The sequence below is a fragment of the Bos taurus genome, chromosome 1, assembly GCF_002263795.3.
Source record: "Bos taurus isolate L1 Dominette 01449 registration number 42190680 breed Hereford chromosome 1, ARS-UCD2.0, whole genome shotgun sequence".
Lineage (NCBI taxonomy): Eukaryota > Metazoa > Chordata > Mammalia > Artiodactyla > Bovidae > Bos > Bos taurus.
The window spans coordinates 92,801,601-92,820,404 of NC_037328.1; the positions used below are offsets into that span (position 1 = coordinate 92,801,601).

Sequence of the window (18,804 nt, forward strand, 5' to 3'; positions counted from 1 at the left end):
TTTTTTAACCTAATTTGTCACACTTAATGTGATAGTTCTTATCCCTGATAACTAGAGGCTCTCCCTGCCTCCTTAAGTATTTGTTTAAAAATACCTCAGTGAAGCTTTCCCTTCTCACTTTCCTTAAAACTGCAACATCTCCTTTCTTCATACTGTCTATTGTCTTTCCTTCATTTTACTTTTTTCCATAGAATTTATCACTATCAGATATCGTATACATTCTACAAATGTATTTGTTTATCTCCTATCCCTCCCAATGTAAATGTAATCACCAAGAAGCCAAGCTTATTGTGATTATTTACAATTTATTTACACTATTTTCTTCAGGGTTGTAGCCCAAAGCCTATGACAGTAGCCCATCATTGCTACTGGTATATTATTAATCCATTTTTTTTAAGTACAAAACTAAAAGACATACAAAAGTGACTTACTGAAGTCATAAAGCAAATAACTACTGAATCAGGTTTATGGACTCTCAACTTGAAACCTCTCTAATTCTCTATACTGCTTCTGGAAAACACAATCATCCTAACCAAAGTTTGCCTATTTGTTCTACAGATTTAGAGATCTTTGAATAAATAATAAACAGGTTTAGAAATTACAGCAAATAAATCACCCTTTAAATACCCTTCATGACTGGTCCTCTTTGAGAAGGTCATCCATGTAGATGAGCAGGTAGCTTTGGAAGGCACACAAATGGGGTGTGAGGGAGAGCAGGGATCAGCTCAGACCATCTGTATCAACCCTGGAAATCAATGTGTTGACAGATGTCACTGCCTGTTTTCCCTCATAACCAGTAACCTGAATGTCACGAAACATTTGCTGAGATAAGGAAATGAAGTATGCACAAAATTTAAGCTTATGTAGGAACGTTATTAGAAAAGAGAAAACAGTGAAAAACTACACATATTTGAAATCTTTATATACCATATGATACATATTTAATATACACACTCATTCTGCAATATATATTTGTCTTGTTTATTTTATTTTTCAACTTTCTCTAGCCCATTTTGAAAACAAAATCAAGTAATTCAGTTTCCCATTACACACACCACATATATGCACTTATATTCTATCTTTTCAAGCTTTTAAACCACAATCAGAGACACAGCAAAGATTAGTCAGCATTTGAGGAACATAATGAGGAGAATATATTTTGCTCTTGACATAACAGAGAGAGATGATTAAATTAGGAAAGGAACTACTTCAAAGAAAGTATCATAGCCATAAAGAATGGTTGAAATAATCAATATTCACCCAACTGCTCAAACTTTTCCTACTGACCAATTTCTTCTCATCAGTCCCTTGGACTAGAGTGACAGGTATGTTGGGGTTTGTAAGGTTGGAATTTTAAAGTTTAGCAGAGCTGAGTACCTTTTGAGAAAGTTTTTCTGAACCATTGTTTACTCTTTTGTCCATAAACACAGTATACTAATATAGTAAAGAATATGTAACCTAAAGAAAACAGAAACTGACCAATAAATGATGTTAAGCATATGTGAGGGATGAATCTATGGGAAATGAGAATAGTTACTCCCTAGACATTATTAGTCACTCAAAAGTATGTCATGTCATAATGAGCTCCTCCAAGTGGTGAGTGTAAAGTAGAACCAAAAATAAACCCACCTCTTCAGAAAGTGAAAAAAAGTAAATATGAATCAATTCCTTACCCAGGGAAACTGAAAATTATGTAACTGGACCCAAAAAGTTCTATTAGGAAGACTCATTTAGCTTTATGAACTGGCAGATTCCACCTGAAATCCAAGGGACCTGATTATAAAACATGTTATATAAGAACATCATAAAGATAATCTGTAGCTTCCAATGTTGGTTGTAACTCACCTCCAGTTCTCTGTTTCTGTTTAGTAAACACAGGGCTACTGAAGTAAAGAATGTAATAATTTCTCTACAACCACCACTCTTCAAACTGATTTGTTTTTTTAACACTAACTTTGGGGTAAGTCAAAATCTTGCTAATGGCAGTGGCTGAAAATATCAAAGAGGGATACAGGCTGAAAAAAAAACCAGTGAATCATGAGCCAAATGTTTGAATATATTTTTCGATTCCTATCTTTTTGAAAATGGTAAATAACAGGAAAAGTGAGGATACATTTTTTTAAGTAAATGTATCACACAAACTTGGGAAAAATATTAGGTTTAAATGAGATGGAAATTTAAAATACTTATATATTTCTAAAATTTACTCTAAGATGACATAAGAGATAATAAAAATATGGCTCAGGTTTCCTCCAAAAAAGAGAACCAAAGAGCTCTTGTGTATTCCAATTAAAGAGCAATCCTACTAAGTATCTTATTAATGACATCTGAGCAAGTCCCTAAATGATTAATAATGAAAGTCATATTTTAATGTTGTTTAAATAATGTTTTAATTTAACCAACAAAATGAAAAATTACAATAATATTTGTGTTTCAGAAATATGTAGCTTGGTTTTTTAATGAGTAAGCATTACATATATAATACATTACCTTTCAGTTACACTATAGGAAAAGCTAATTTAAAAAAAACCACTCTACCATAACATATTTAAAAGCTGTCCAAAATGGCATATCATACTGAAAGTTTTAGAGTGACATCCACCATATTCAATAGGCATAAGCTTATGCTAATAACTATCCTTTCAACTTCAGAATTCCTGAGTTAATCAGTCACTTTTTGGTCCAGGGTAAAATTGCTCAATTTTTTTGCCCACTAATCAAGAACTACAAGCTTATTTGAACACTGGCTTTGCATGCATAGGAATAACATAGTCTCTGTAACATATGCATACATAAGTGGGTAAGAAGGGAACCCTAAGCCCCTCAACACAAGCCCACAAGTAGAGATGCAGGACAGTCTCTACGAAGGGAGCTGCCCTGTTATATACAAAAGGTATCATGGCATCAGATTTAGGATCTAAGAGAATAGATCATCCTGAAAGGTGACTGTTTTCAATACCTATCTTTTCTTAAAAGTATATTATAAATGTACTATTATATAAAATTATAAGTTCAAAAGTATTATCACAGAATGTAGTTTTATCCTCTTCACACATTATATGCAAATTAAAAATTACTTCTGATAATGCCCTGAAAAAATTACTGAGGAAAATTAAATAGAATAAGCCCGCAAATCAAAGGAAATGCTTAAGCCAATGATCAAGCCATTTATTTTTCTCTGTTCTGAAACACTGATTTTGTCTTCCAAAGATAAACTGCTCTCAGCACTTGTTCGGTCATTGTCTTAAGGGCATGGTAACCAAAGGTCATACACCACTAATTAATCAACTGCAGACTCATTTAGGACCCCTGAAATAACTCTGCTAGATCTCCAATCTTTCTCTCCACAGCAAAGAAGGCCAATTATTAAATATAAACATAACTATCCCTAAGTAATATTATTGCCTCATCTGTATGTTATTTCTGTGATAAGAATAATACTATGTAGTACATCAGATATTAGTGATTGATGAAAGACATTTGCCTTTGAGGGTTTTTTAAATTAATTTATTTTAATTGCAGAGCAATTACTATATAATATTATGAGGTTTTTTGCCATACATAGATATCACATGTGTGTCCCCAATATTGAACCCTACTCCCACCGTCTTCCCCACCCCATCCCTCTGGGTTGTCCCAGAGGACCGGCTCTGCGTGTGCTGTTTCATGCACCAAACTTGCACTGGTCATCTATTTTATATACATTAATATACATTTTTCAATGTTATTCTCTCAAATCATCCCACCCTCGGCTTCTCAGACTCCCACAGAGTCCAAAGGTCTGTTCTTATAGGAAATATTTAGAAGGATTTAACACAGTTTTTAAAAATTTGGTTTCTAATCCTATCTTCTTCTCTTCCTTCATCCCAAACCATGCAGATATTTTAAGACCAACTATCAGAAATCTTACAAATGCACAGAGAAAGAACAAATGAGTAATATCTCCCTATGTATATCCCTGAAAAAGTTCTAAGATCATGGCACATAGAAGGCAGAAGAATCAATCTAACAGTGAAGAGAACCAATACACTTAAAGACAGTATCATTGAATAATGGAGGGAGATGGGCACCAAACGTTCTATATGATGTACGATAAAACATGGTTCACTTTCAGAAATAATGGTGTTCAAAATATTAGAAGAGGAAACAATAATAGCTCTTTCACCATGAATCTTTTTTTCATATTATAGGAATATCTTGATAAATCAAAATGCAAGGACCATTTGGGAATCCAGATTTTAAATCAACTTCTGTAAGTAACTCAAAATATGGTCTTGATTAAGTCATTTACTTTCTTTGGGTCTCAGTTTTCCTAAATACAAAACAAGAGACTGGACATAGACAATCTTTAAGATCATTTTCAACTCTAATACTCTATGATCTGTGTGTTCAAAAACTTGAGGAGTGAAGTTTTTATTGCAATATTCTATTACAATACACATATCTATCTGATGTATTTATACTAGTTATTTTGCATGTAAGTAAAGATGGCCTCAATTTTGAGATCCTTGAAGTTAGAGACCAACCAGAAACCATGAGTATCTATTAACAGTACTGAGCTGGCTCAGTAAATTGACACTTCAATAAAATTAATAACAGGGTGAGAATAAAAGGAGATGGACATTAATAGCTCTGTGAGTGAATGAATCACCTTTGTTACCTGTTCACATTTTAAAAATCTACACTTATCTTAGTTATCAAGTAGATAGGGAAGTTATGCATGATAAAATTTGTGCTTCAAATAAGCTGGGATAAGACCATTATTCAAAAATTAACATTAAAAAATTTAAATGTCCATTGGAAAATTTTTAAAAGTAGCACTTTTCCTTTCTTTCTCTACTCATTTCAGAAAAATACATTCCAGAAAGATCAAAAAATCCATTAGAGACATTAAAACTTGGAATACTAAAATAAGTTACTGAGAAAATAATAGCAAATGAAGCAACTGACAAACAACTAATCTCAAAAATATACAAGCAACTCCTGCAGCTCAATTCCAGAAAAATAAATGACCCGATCAAAAAATGGGCCAAAGAACTAAATAGACATTTCTCCAAAGAAGACATACAGATGGCTAACAAACACATGAAAAGATGCTCAACATCACTCATTATCAGAGAAATGCAAGTCAAAACTACAATGAGGTACCATTTCATGCCAGTCAGAATGGCTGCGATCCAAAAGTCTACAAGCAATAAATGCTGGAGAGGATGTGGAGAAAAGGGAACCCTCTTACACTGTTGGTGGGAATGCAAACTAGTACAGCCACTATGGAGAGCAGTGTGGAGATTCCTTAAAAAACTGGAAATAGAACTGCCATGCAACCCAGCAATCCCACTGCTGGGCATACACACTGAGGAAACCAGAATTGAAAGAGACACATGTACCCCAGTGTTCATCGCAGCACTGTTTATAATAGCCAGGGCATGGAAGCAACCCAGATATCCATCAGCAGACGAACGGATAAGAAAGCTGTGGTACATATACACAATGGCATATTACTCAGCCATTAAAAAGAATACATTTGAATCAGTTCTAATGAGGCAGATGAAACTGGAGCCGATTATACAGAGTGAAGTAAGCCAGAAAGAAAAACACCAATACAGTATACTAGTGCATATATATGGAATTTAGAAAGATGGTAATGATAACCCTGTATGTGAGACAGCAAAAGAGACACAGATGTATAGAACAATCTTTTGGACTCTGTGGGAGAGGGAGCAGGGGGATGATCTGGGAGAATGGCATTGAAACATGTATAATATCATATAAGAAATGAATCACCAGTCTAGGTTTGATGCCGGATACAGGATGCTTGGGGCTGGTGCACTGGGATGACCCAGAGGGATGTTATGGGGAGGGAGATGGGAAGGGGGTTCAGGATTGGGAACACATGTACACCCGTGGCAGTTTCATGTTGATGTATGGCAAAACCAATATATTATTGCAAAGTAATTAGCCCCTAATTAAAATAAATAAATTTAAATAAATAAATAAATAAAGTAAGTTACTAAATATTTTATATACTCTTTGGTGATAAAGGCCCCTCTAAATGTGTTCTACAACCATGAAAGTATTTAACTACCATGATATATTTAACCAAGATACCCTTACTAATTCAAAAAATGGTAATGATGTATTGAAAAGTTTAATATAAATAAGGTTTTAAAATAAAAGTGGTTGATATTAATTGCAGCAATATCTTCTTTTGATCCATCTCCAAGAGTAATAGAAATAAAAACAAAAATAAGTAAATGGGACCTAATTAGACTTGAAAGCTTTTGCACAGCAAAGGAAAACTTAAAAAAAAAGGAAAAGACAACCCTTAGAATAGGGGAAAATATTTGCAAACAAAGCAACTGACAAGGAGTTAATCTCCAAATATACAAACAGCTCATGCAGCTCAATATTAAAAAAAACAACCCAATCAAAAACCGGAAGAATATCTACATAGACATTTCTCCAAAGAAGATATACAGATGGCTAAAAAGAACATGAAAAAATGCTCAGTATCACTAATTATTGGAGAAATGTAAATAAAAAGTACAATGAGTTATCACCTCACACCAGTCAAAATGGTCATCACCAAAAATTCTACAAACAATAAATGTTGGAGTGGGTGTGAAGAAAAGGGGACTCTCCTACACTGTTGATGGGAATGTAAATTAGTATAGCCACTATGGAGGACAACATGGAAAATAGAGCTACCATATGATCCAGCAATCCAACTCCTAGGTGCATATCCAGAGAAAACTACAATTCAAAAAAATGTGTACACCCCAATGTTCACTGAAGCATCATTTACAATAGCCAGGACATGAAAGCAACCTAAATGTTCTCTGTCCATCAACAGAGGAATGGATAAAGATTATGTGTGTGTGTGTATATATATATATGTATTTATATTTATATAGAAAGTGTTATTTGCTCAGTCATGTCCTATTTGCAACCCCATGGACTGTAGCCCACCAGGCTTCTCTGTCATGGAAATCTTCAGGCAAAAATACTGAAGTTGGTTGCCATTTCCTGCTCCAAGGGATCTTCCCAACCCAGGGATCAAACTCATGCCTCCTGCATTGGCAGGTGTATTCTTTACCATCTTTACAATGAGGGAAGATGACATATATATATATATATATCCACATATGTACATACACATATATAATATATACATACATTTGTATTGCATATGACTTGTATTTTGTATATGACTTGTATATTATATATGACTGCATATTATATATGACTGAATATTATTCAGGCATAAAAAGAATGAAACAATACTATTTGGAGCAATATGGATGGACTTAGGGATTATCATTCTAAGTGAAGCAAGCCAGACAGAGAACAGAGAAATAAAATATCATATGATATTGTTTATATGTAGAATCTAAAAATGAAAAGAAAAAAAAAAAGATACAAATGAAGTTATATCCAAAGCAGAAAGAGGCTCACAGACATAGAAAACAAATTAATGATTACCAAAGGGGAAATGTGGGGGGGAGGGATAAATTAAGAGGTTTGGGGTTAACAAAACAAGTGCCTGCATGCAAAGTTGCTTGAGTCATGCCTTCGCGATCCTATGGACTGTAGCCCACCAGGCTCCTCTGTCCATGGCAATAGATAACCAACGAGGACCTACTGTGTAGTGCAGGGAACTATACTCAATATGTTGTAAGAACCTATAAGGGAAGAGAGTCTGAATAATAAAAATAATAGTATTACTGAATACACACACAGTGTATTTATATTCAGTGTACACAATATTCAGTGTACACAACTGAATCACTCTACTATACACTTGAAGCTAACAATATTGTAACTCATCTATACTTGAATAGATTAAATAAATCAAGTTTTTTTAACATTAAAAGTGGAAAATAAGTAGAGGGAAAGTCTTGACAGGAAGAGTCTACTACATAAGAACTCTTGTAAATCAATAGATTAAAACCCAACATACTAACAGAAAATTAGGCAAGACACAAATAAGTAAATTATAAAATTCTGATCACTTAACTATAATATAATCTCATTACCAAATCCATATAGTGAAACAAAAATAGGATGTATTGCTCTCACTTAGGTAGATAAAGATAAAACTCTCTACAACAGTCAGAATTATTAAGTGTATGAAAAGTCATACAGAGTTGGTAGAATTTTATGGAAGACTACGTAGTATTTTCAAACTTAAACTTGACATTAGCCTTTGACTCAAAATCTCATTACTGAATCTTTTCTTAAGAAAGTAGTCTCACAAGTGAAATTCCTATAGAAGGGAACTGGACAGAAAATTATAAAAATATCCAAATTATTATATGATCCTCATTTGTTCAGACTACAAAAGATGAAGTGAAGATGTTTTGTTCTGTCATTTTATAGTTAAATGCATTTCAGTTATAATTTAATTTTAATTATAGAGACTTTGAAAAAATGTAAAAACATAAATGATAAAAATGACCCAACCTTCATTCTATTGATTAAAGATACTATTGTGTGGATAGTCTTCCAGTCCATTTCAAATACAGTGTGTGTGCACATAGGGGTGTGTGTGCATGTGTGTGTGTGTGTGTGTGTGTATTTCTGTAAACCACAATTACAATTAGCTAAAGGTGTAGTTCTGCACCATTTTTCAACATAGCATGTTTTACAAGTATCAGTATATTTTAATGAGCAATAAGTAAGCATCCTTGTGTATATTTCTGAATATTTAAGATAAACATGGATTCCAATGTTAAAATATTTTTATCAAGTTTTACTAAATTTTCCTGGATAAGGAAATGGCAACCCACTCCAGTACTCTTGCCTGGACAATCCCATGGATGGAGGAGCCTGGTAGGCTACAGTCCGTGGGGTCACACAGAGTCAGACACAACTGAGCAACTTCACTTTCACTTTTTCACTAAATTTTCCTTACCACTTGAAATTTGTTCAGGTTAGTTTTATTTTGTAGAAACAAAGTGCCTTCAAAAGGAAAAAATAACACCAATCTTTTAATATTTTATGGACTTTTGGTTTTGGTATATTGTATATATCATGAGAATACAAAGCAATGATTTGAATTTTCAATTTACAGTCACTAAATCAAAGAAACATAAAAAATAGAATTCTAAATATATTATTTAGGTCATTCTATCTATAAATATTCACTATCTCAGAATCTATATAAAGATGTGATCAACAAACATTTTCTGAACAGAATGTAGAATATAGTGTCCCTGCTGCTGCTGCTCAGTCACTTCAGTCGTGTGCGACTCTGTGTGACCCCATAGATGGCAGCCCACCAGGCTCCTCTGTCCCTGGGATTCTCCAGGCAAGAATATTGGAGTGGGTTGCCATTTCCTTCTCCAATATACTGTCCCTAGGTAAACAATAACAATGTGAACACCAAGATGTAACAGTATTTCAAATAAACTACTTAATTTCAAATAATTGTATATAAAGGCCAGTATTCTGAAGAAGTAAATAAGTACTCAAAAATGTTTAAATAATCATAAATTGTCACTCTCAAAGTGACATATGACAATCATAACTCTGCCTTTTAGAGATGGTAATCCAGGTAACCATTAATTATTCTAAATTAACATATTAAGTTTATGACATAGAATCAGTGCAGTCCAATTATCAGTATAGTCCAATCTCTGCACGATGCCAATGACAATGCACTTGATGTTCAAAATGGAGATCACTGTCATAGAATGAAAGGTACACTGGACTTAGAAGAACACAATTTTTATAATAATTCTAAAAGGATCTGTGGCTCCTTCCTACAATGTATTTCTATAGCTGTGGAAACTGAGGCTGAACAAAGTTAAACAACAAGTTTATGGGTATTTCCTGGTGCCTCAGCAGTAAAGAATCCACCTGCTAATTCAGTAGACACAGGTTTGATTCCAGGGTCCAGAAGATCCCCTGGAGAAGGAAATGGCAATCCACTCCAGTACTCTTTTCTGGGGAATCACATGGACAGAGGAGCCTGGACAGCTACAGTCCATGGGGTTTCAAAAGAGTTGACACGACTAAGCAACTAAACAAAAACAAGTTTAAGATCATATTTATAAATAAATGGCAGAAATAAGGGTTGAGTCTAGATCTTCTCTTAATCAAATGACCTTTTCTAAAATGTCACTCTACCCTTTACACATGCATATAGAGACCTTAGGGTTTCCCAGTGGCACTAGTAAAGAACTCTCCTGCCAGGGCAGGAGACATAAGACATGGCTTCCATCCCTGGGTTGGGACGATTCCCTGGAGGAGGACATGGCAACCCACTCCAATTTTCTTGCCTGGAGAATCCCATGGAGAGAAGAGCCTGGTGAGCTATACTCCATAGGGTTATAAAGAGTAGGACATGACTGAAGTGACTTAGCATGCATGCACATAGAGACCTAATGTGCAATCATGTATTTCACGAATATTGTTTTATCCTACATATGTTCTCCCTGATGGATCATTCATATTCTCTCAATTTTCACTCCCTCACTTGGTGATATGAAAAACATAGTTAAGTCTAAGCTCTGAGATAATGGAAGCAAGTCCCAGTGGTAATTTCTCTAATCTTCCAGAAAATGATTCAACTGCTATTTTCCATTGATTCTCTTCTTTTTTTCCTTGAAAGCAGACTTATGCAATAAAAATTCCTCCTCTTGTCAACAAATCCTCTTAGCATCACATAATCATCTTTTCATGAAAAAGTAGCTAGGGGAACATTGCTAGCAATTTCTACACGCTCTAGGACTCAAATTACTAGTGAAGCTAGCAGTTGAACAGAGGAAATTAGAAGTGTGTAGACATTGGACTGTCAAATACATCTCTACCTCAGATTTACCATTATTTTTCTTTGAGATGTCTATGTATCCAAGGAGACGTTAGAATCATATATTCTTAAGGTGACAGTATAATATGCTCTTCCTATTCAGTGCATTCAGTTTGGCTGAGGTTAAAAGCAATAGCCTAAACATCAAAAACATGTCATCTTCAAATTAATAAGATTGATAGCCCACTTATGTTTTTATTATTTATACATAAGGCAAAACATTCAAGTATATCACTTAAAGAGAAGTATTCCCAAATATCTTTTATAATTTGAATTCACATTAACAATTATCCTGAAGACACTAAAATTCCTTTAAATGAGATTTAAATAACCTCATGAGAAAAATATGCAAGTATTTCTGCATCTCCGACTGGATATCACTTTTCTAATCAATTTCAGTCTCATTTTGTTCTCCTGAATCCTGAGTTCCTACAAGAGTTCCCTAGCTCAGTTTCATTTGGCTCATTCTTTAAACTTCTCTGATGAAAATATAAAAACTGCTTTCCTCAGGCCAGATATTCCTAAATTTGTTCTGTTTATGATGTTCTTAAACATTTTCTTCTTAGTATTCTAGGCCAAAGGAAATACCATCTAGTTTTATTTATTAAGTGGTTAGGTTAAACACTTAAAGTAATCATTTCATATTAATTTCACAGACATTTGAAAAAATACATGCAAATTGAAAGTAGTTCATGTGATTGATATCCAATAGATGCTGTTGTGTATTTTAAAATTTTTTAAGCACACCTGCACATTTGCTGCGGCACTTGGGGTGACTTCTCCATATTTTGGTATCCATACTTTTGCTACTGCTGCTGCTAAGTCACTTCAGTCATGTCCAACTCTGTGCGGCCCCATAGACGGCAACCCACCAGGCTCCCCCGTCCCTGGGATTCTCCAGGCAAGAACACTGGAGTGGGTTGCCATTTCCTTCTCCAATGCATGAAAGGGAAAAGTGAAAGTGAAGTCGCTCAGTCGTGTCCGACTCTTCGCGACCCCATGGTCTGCAGCCTACCAGGCTCCTCCGTCCATGGGATTTTCCAGGCAAGAGTACTGGAGTGGGCCATACTTTTAGGCACTGTTAATTGTATTTAGTTTGTCTGTAAGCATTGCATGGCAGGGAATGGACACAATGCTTTCATTCACAGAGACTTACACAATGTCTGCACATAGTAGGCCTCAAATAATACTTGTGAAATGAAAGAGGATGAGTATGGATGAATGACCAAGGGGATTAATGCTGATTTTATTTAAATGATTATCTAGGGATAGAGTACTTTGTAATACTGGGTGGTATACAAAAAAGGAAGCATCACTACAAACAAAGCTATGATGAAGGTGATGGAATTCCAGTTGAGCTATTTCAAATCCTAAAAGATAATGCTGTGAAAGTGCTGCACTCAGTATGCCAGCAAATCTGAGAAACTCGGCAGTGGCCACAGGACTGGAAAAGGTCAGTTTTCATTCCAATCACAAAGAAAGGCAATGCTAAAGAATGTTCAAACTACCATACAATTCCACTCATCTCACACACTAGTAAAGTAATGTTCAAAATTCTCCAAGCCAGGCTTCAACAGTACATGAACCATGGACTCCCAGATGTTCAAGCTTGATTTAGAAAAGGCAGAGGAACCAGAGATCAAATTGCCAACATCCATTGGATCATTGAAAAAGCAAGGGAGTTCCAGAAAAACATCTTATGCTTTACTGATTATGCCAAAGCCTTAGACTGTGTGGATCACAACAAACTGTGGAAAATTCTTCAAGAGATGGGAATACCAGACCACCTGACCTGACTTCTAAGAAATCTGTATGCAGGTCAAGAAGCAACAGTTAGAACTGGACATGGAACCATAGACGGGTTCCAAATTGGGAAAGTAGTATGGCAAGGATGTATATTGTCACCCTGCTTATTAAACTTATGTGCAGAGTACATCATGCAAAATGCCTGATGGACTGCATGAATCACAAGCTAGAAACAAGATTGCTGGGAGAAATATCAATAACCTCAGATATGCAGATGACACCACCATTATGGCAGAAAGCAAAGAGGAACTAAAGAGCCTCTTGATGAAAGTGAAAGAGGAGAGTGAAAAAGCTGGCTTAAAACTCAACATTCAGAAAACTAAGATCATGGTATCTGGTCCCATCACTTGATAGCAAATAGATGGGGAAAGAGCAGAAACAGTGAGAGACTATTTCCTTGGGCTCCAAAATCACTGCATGGTGACAGCAGCCATGAAATTAAAAGATGATTGCTCCTTGACAGAAAAGCTATGACCAACCTAGATAGCATATTCAGAAGCAGAGACTTTACTGACAAAGGTCTGTCTAATAAAAGCTATGGTTTTTCCAGTAGTCATGTATGGATGTGAGAACTGGACTGTAAAGAAAACTTAGCGCTGAAGAATTGATGCTTTTGAACTGTGGTCTTGGAGAAGACTTTTGCGAGTCCCTTGGACTGCAAGGAAATCCAACCAGTCCATCCTAAAGGAAATCAGTCCTGAATATTCATTGGAAGGACTGATGCTGAAGCTGAAACTCCAGTACTTTGGCCACCTGATGCAAAGAACTGACTCACTGGAAAAGACCCTGATGCTGGGAAAGATTGGAGGCAGGAGGAGAAGGGGAAGACAGAGCATGAGATGGTTGGAGGGCATCACCAACTCAATGGACATGAGTTTGAGCAAGCTCTGGGAGTTGGTGATGGACAGGTAAGCCTGATGTGCTGCATTCCATGGGATGGCAAAGAGTTGGACATGACTGAGTAACTGAATTGAACTGATACAGCACAATGTTGGAGAATATTGGCTTCTAGCACTTTTTTGATATACGATTATGTCTCTCACATATAAAATGAGACCTAGCAACTTAACATCAACATTTATAAAATGGAGATAATTACTGTATCAATTTCATAAAACTCATAAGAGAATTAAATTAGAAATACATGCAATTCACCAAGCACAGCACTTGCTGGTAGTATGGTTTAGTCACTAATTAATGTCTGATTCATTGGGACCCCATGGATTGTAACCCACCAGGTGTCTCTGTTCATGGGATTTCCCAGGCAAGATTATGGGAGTAGTTTGTTATTTTCTTCTCAAGGGGATCTTCCCAACCTAGGGATCGAACCTGTGACTTCTTAACAAATTCTTTACCACTGATGTGCTGCAGTCCATGGGGTTGCAAAGAGTTGATGATGACTCAGTCACTGACATGCTGCAGCTCATGGGGTCTCGAAGAGTCAGACACAACTGAGCGACTGAACCAAACTAAACTGAGCCACTGAGCCATCTGGGAAGCCATACACACTATTTAGTAAATATTATTGTTAATATTTTGCTATTTTATGCTTTATACATAGATGGGAAGACAGTCAACTCTGGAAAATATGGGAATAAATAAGAGAATAGATCATAAAAACATTAAGAAGAGAACCAAAGAAATAATTATTTTCAAAAAGTGAACTGTAGTTACACAGAGTAAGAAAGCACAGTTACTGTTTGCTTAGAAAACATATTCAAAGTGCAGGTTCTTCAGGGCCAGACTCAGAAAGCTGCAGTGTGACTGAAATCTGCCTTCTGCCAAAAGTGATACAAACTCAAATCCTTTCATTTCATAGCTTGAATTGAAGACCAAAAGCATCTCATTTCTAATCAGATTCCTAATTACAGAAACACAGGCTAGCACCCCCATTGTATGGGGGCTGCCAGTATTTCCATTGTCAGTTCCCATTTTCAGGCTTATTACTAAAGCACATACTCTAGGCATAGATTGTTTGGCATAGAGGATTGTTGGCATAGAGGATCTCAGCATGGAAGGGAACATGCTTTACAAAATTTGGCATCAACTTCTCAACTGTAAATACAAAAAAACAGAAAGGCAACAGTGAAAAGTCAAGAAAACCCAGGGTGCTGGGATTGGAAAGGGTGCTCAAGCTCATTTCAGCTGTAACATATAAATGAAAACCCATCTCAGACCAATTAAAGAGAAAATACACATTTGAATTTAAGAAATATCACCAAACATCTGTAACAAACAGTAGAAGTAATATGGTCTACCCATCCGAGTCCCATTAGTAAATACTGGCATAAATCTAATTTCAATATCTATGAGGGATTGCTTCTGCTTCAAATTTGGCCAGAGTTTTGAAAAAGGTAACATTTGTTCTCATTTTGAACCATTCTCTGCATTAAATTGTTTTTAAAGAATTACTCAGCCACCATTATTTATTTGTAAGCTTTCTGTCATATGCACTGAACGGTTAATGTGGCTATTTTCATTTCTTAAATGTCTTTTGCTTTGACTTTGGTTTTACTAACAATTGTTAGCTTTTTAAAACTGCTGTTAGTACTACAGGTTGTTACAATTACTTAAGCCAATGCATACTTTTCTTTTAACAGATGTTCTTACAACTAAAATGATCCTTATAAGAATTAGGTCTCAATGTAGATGGGACCAGAAAAGAAATCTTTGAAGAATTATATTGAAGATATTCAAAGGTGCTTTTGAACTTATTTTTGATTGTGATTGCCACATAAAATGTACAGCAGCTATAAAGAAATCTTTAAAAGTTTTGACTCAGAAAAAGATAGGAGGCCATCACTTTTCTAGAGCCTACAACAATACAGAACCTTTCATGTGTTTCTAGGTTCCTTTCAGTAGATCAACCCAAGGTTGAGTCCTAAGGTTTGTTGGTTCATGTAGTCTTTAAGGCAGGAAATACACGCTTTAATTCAAAAGATTATCCTTCTAGGTATTGCTATGTTACAGTAAACAAAATCTTATTTATGTCTGGGAAACCTAATTAAGTAGAGTGAATAAAAATTTTTTAAAGCCCCTGTGGATGGAGATCATGAACAGTTGACAGAATTTAATACTTTGATACTTACTTAACTCATACTTTTTTTTTTTTTTTGCCACAAGTACAGCATCATTGAATTTATGAGAATCTTTGTTCACCCTACTTGCTAGAAAATATAGCAATTTACTAAAAGTGGACAAGCAATTTATGGAACAAATTTTTTAATGGATAATGAAAACACAGAATTATGGAGCAGGACTGGCCTCAAGAAATCATACTGTATATTACCATTCATGTTGAGTTACTATCTATTACTTTTTAAAAGGCATCCAGAAAGAAACAGTTAAAACCTCTAAGACAGCCAGTTCTGGATCTGATGCTATAAAGAATTTCTTCTTTGTGTCTAAACAAGTTTTCTTCTTCTACAATGTAAGATGTTTTTCTCTTCTTTTAACCTCAGTTAAGATGGAGTTTTGCTCGAGGAGAGAATGGCAATCCTCTCCAATATTCTTGCCTGGAGAATTCCATGGACAGAGGAGCCTGGAGGGCTACAGTGCATGGGGTCGCAAAGAGTCGGGCACGACTGAGCGACTAACACAACAACACAATAAGATGGAGTATTAAAAGCTATGTGCCTTTCAGAAGACAAGTTCGCAAACCATATATTCCCCTTTTATAGACAGTATAAGCTAGACAAAATTGAAAGTATGTAAACAGAGTTACACTAACTGATTTTTTTAAATTGTATCAAAAGATAGGTCCACTCCTAACCCAGTTTATAAGTTTTTCTTGGCAAGTCAACCCTGATTCTTACACCTGTTTAAATTAGTAGTTTTTTTTTTTTTTTTTTAATTTTATTCTACTTTTAAACTCTACACAACTGTACTAGTTTTGCCAAACCAAAATGAATCCGCCACAGGCATACATGTGTTCCCCATCCTGAACCCACCTCCCTCCTCCCTCCCCATACCATCCCTCTGGGTCGTCCCAGTGCTCTAGCCCCAAGCATCCAGTATCGTGCATAGAACCTGGACTGGCATCTCGTTTCATACATGATATTTCACATGTTTCAATGCCATTCTCCCAAATCTTCCCACCCTCTCCCTCTCCCACAGAGTCCATAAGACTGTTCTATACATCAGTGTCTCTTTTGCTGTCTCGTATGCAGAACTAAAGATGCCTTTCATTTAACCCTTCAAGGGAGAGTTATCTATGATAGATAATAGTATGTATAATAGAAAGAAGAACTACACTGTAGATGTAGGTCTAATTAATAATGTCAGGATGATCACTTTTGGACTCCAATCAATTCCATTATTTACATACAGTTGTTTTTATTACTTCCCGAAATTGGAGTGACGGGTCAAATCACTGCAGTGCTACATAAAAACCCTTTCCAATAAAGAAGCACCTTTACTATCATACATTTTCTAATGTTAACTTTACAATTTGTTTGCAAATGTCCAAGCTTTTCTATCCTCATGTAAAACCATAATTAAAAAGAAAAATCTAATGAGAATCCAATGACTGAATTTGTGATTTGCTTTTTCTTTGTTCTACTTAAGGTACACAAATAGCACAGAGCTTGGCCCCAAGACACGTTTTTAAAATGCTAAGTGAATTATTTCTGTAAGTATCCAAAAATACTCTAAGTTAAATAAGAAAATTTGGACTGCATTTTATCAAATTCACCCTCTCAGGAAGCTAAAATAATTGATTAAAAGCCTTTCCCACTAGATTTACTGATTTAAGGCATAAGCTATATCTTATTCATCTTTGTATTATTGGGACTTTGCAGAGTTTCTCATGCCCTCACCTCCAGAAGTTGAATGACTGAACAAAATAAAAATTTTCAAATTGTATTACTTTAACCACTTACTTAACCTAGATACCAAGACCGTGCATGCTTCTGAGTTTTCACAGTGAGTATTAATATTGAATGAGTATTAAAGCTACAACACTGGTGTACCTAAGAATATAAGTTAAGCATACAAAAATGTAAATGTGTGTATATTGAAATTTTAAGTTACTATTGCCGTTGTTTGGTCACTCAGTTGTGTCTGACTTTGTGACCCCATGGACTGCAGCATGCCAGCCTTCCCTATTCTTCAGCATTTCCTGGAGTTTTCTCAAACTCATGTCCATTGAATCAGTGATGCCATCCAATAATTTCATCCTCTGCTGTCCCTTTCTCTTTCTGCCTTCAATCTTTCCCAGCATCAAGGTTTTTTGCAGTCAGCTTCTCGCAGCATGTGGCCAAAGTACAGGAGCTTCTGTTTCAACATCAGTCCTTCTAATGAATATTCAGGACTGATTTCCTAGGACTGACTGGTTTGATCACCTTGCAGTTCAATAGACTCTTCAACAGTCTTCTTCAGAACCACAGTTCAAAGGCATCAATTCTTCGGTGCTCAGCTTTCTTTACGGTCCAACTCTTTCATGCATACATGACTAAAGGAAAAACCATAGCTTTGACTATATAGTCCTTTTTAGGCAAAGTGATGTCTCTGTTTTATTTCAAAGAATGCTCAAACTACCGCATAATTGCACTCATCTCACATGCTAGTAAAGTGGTGCTCAAAATTCTCCAAGCTAGGCTTCAGCAATATGTGAAACATGAACTTCCAGATGTTCAAGCTGGTTTTGGAAAAAGCAGAGGAACCAGAGATCAAATTGTCAACAACCACTGGATCATCAAAAAAGCAAGAGAGTTTCAGAAAAACATCTATTTCTGCTTTATTGACTATTCCAAAGCCTTTGAGTGGATCACAATAAACTGTGGAAAAATCTGAAGGAGATGGGAATAGTAGACCACCTGACCTGCCTCTTGAGAAACCTATATGCAGGTCAGGAAGCAACAGTTAGAACTGGGCATGGAACAAGAGACTGGTTCCAAATAGGAAAAGGAGTACATCAAGGCTGTATATTGTCACCCTGCTTATTTAACTATACGCAGAGTATAGTATAGAGTATAGAGTATACGCAGAGTACATCATGAGAAACGCTGGGCTGGAGGAAGCACAAGCTGGAATCAAGATTGCCAGGAGAAATATCAATAACCTCAGATATGCAGATGACACCACCCTCATGGCAGAAAGGGAAGAAAAACTAAAGAGCCTCTTGAGGAAAGTGAAAAAGGAGAGTCAAAAAGTTGGCGTAAAGCTCAACATTCAGAAAATTAAGA

General features: G+C 35.7%; 1 protein-coding gene across 5 annotated transcripts in view; it reads right to left on the reverse strand.

Moving 5' to 3' along the window:
• The window catches only part of NAALADL2 (N-acetylated alpha-linked acidic dipeptidase like 2), a 1,562,846-nt gene that overhangs the window by 1,373,081 nt on the left and 170,961 nt on the right, over nt 1-18,804 (reverse strand). For 2 of the 5 annotated variants that reach the window (XM_059888521.1, XM_059888528.1), the window contains one exon: nt 628-745. The exons of the other annotated variants lie outside the window; for them this stretch is intronic. The gene's annotated coding sequence lies outside the window, so the exon portion shown is untranslated. The remainder of the gene's footprint in view (nt 1-627; nt 746-18,804) is intronic. 5 annotated transcript variants of the gene reach the window in all.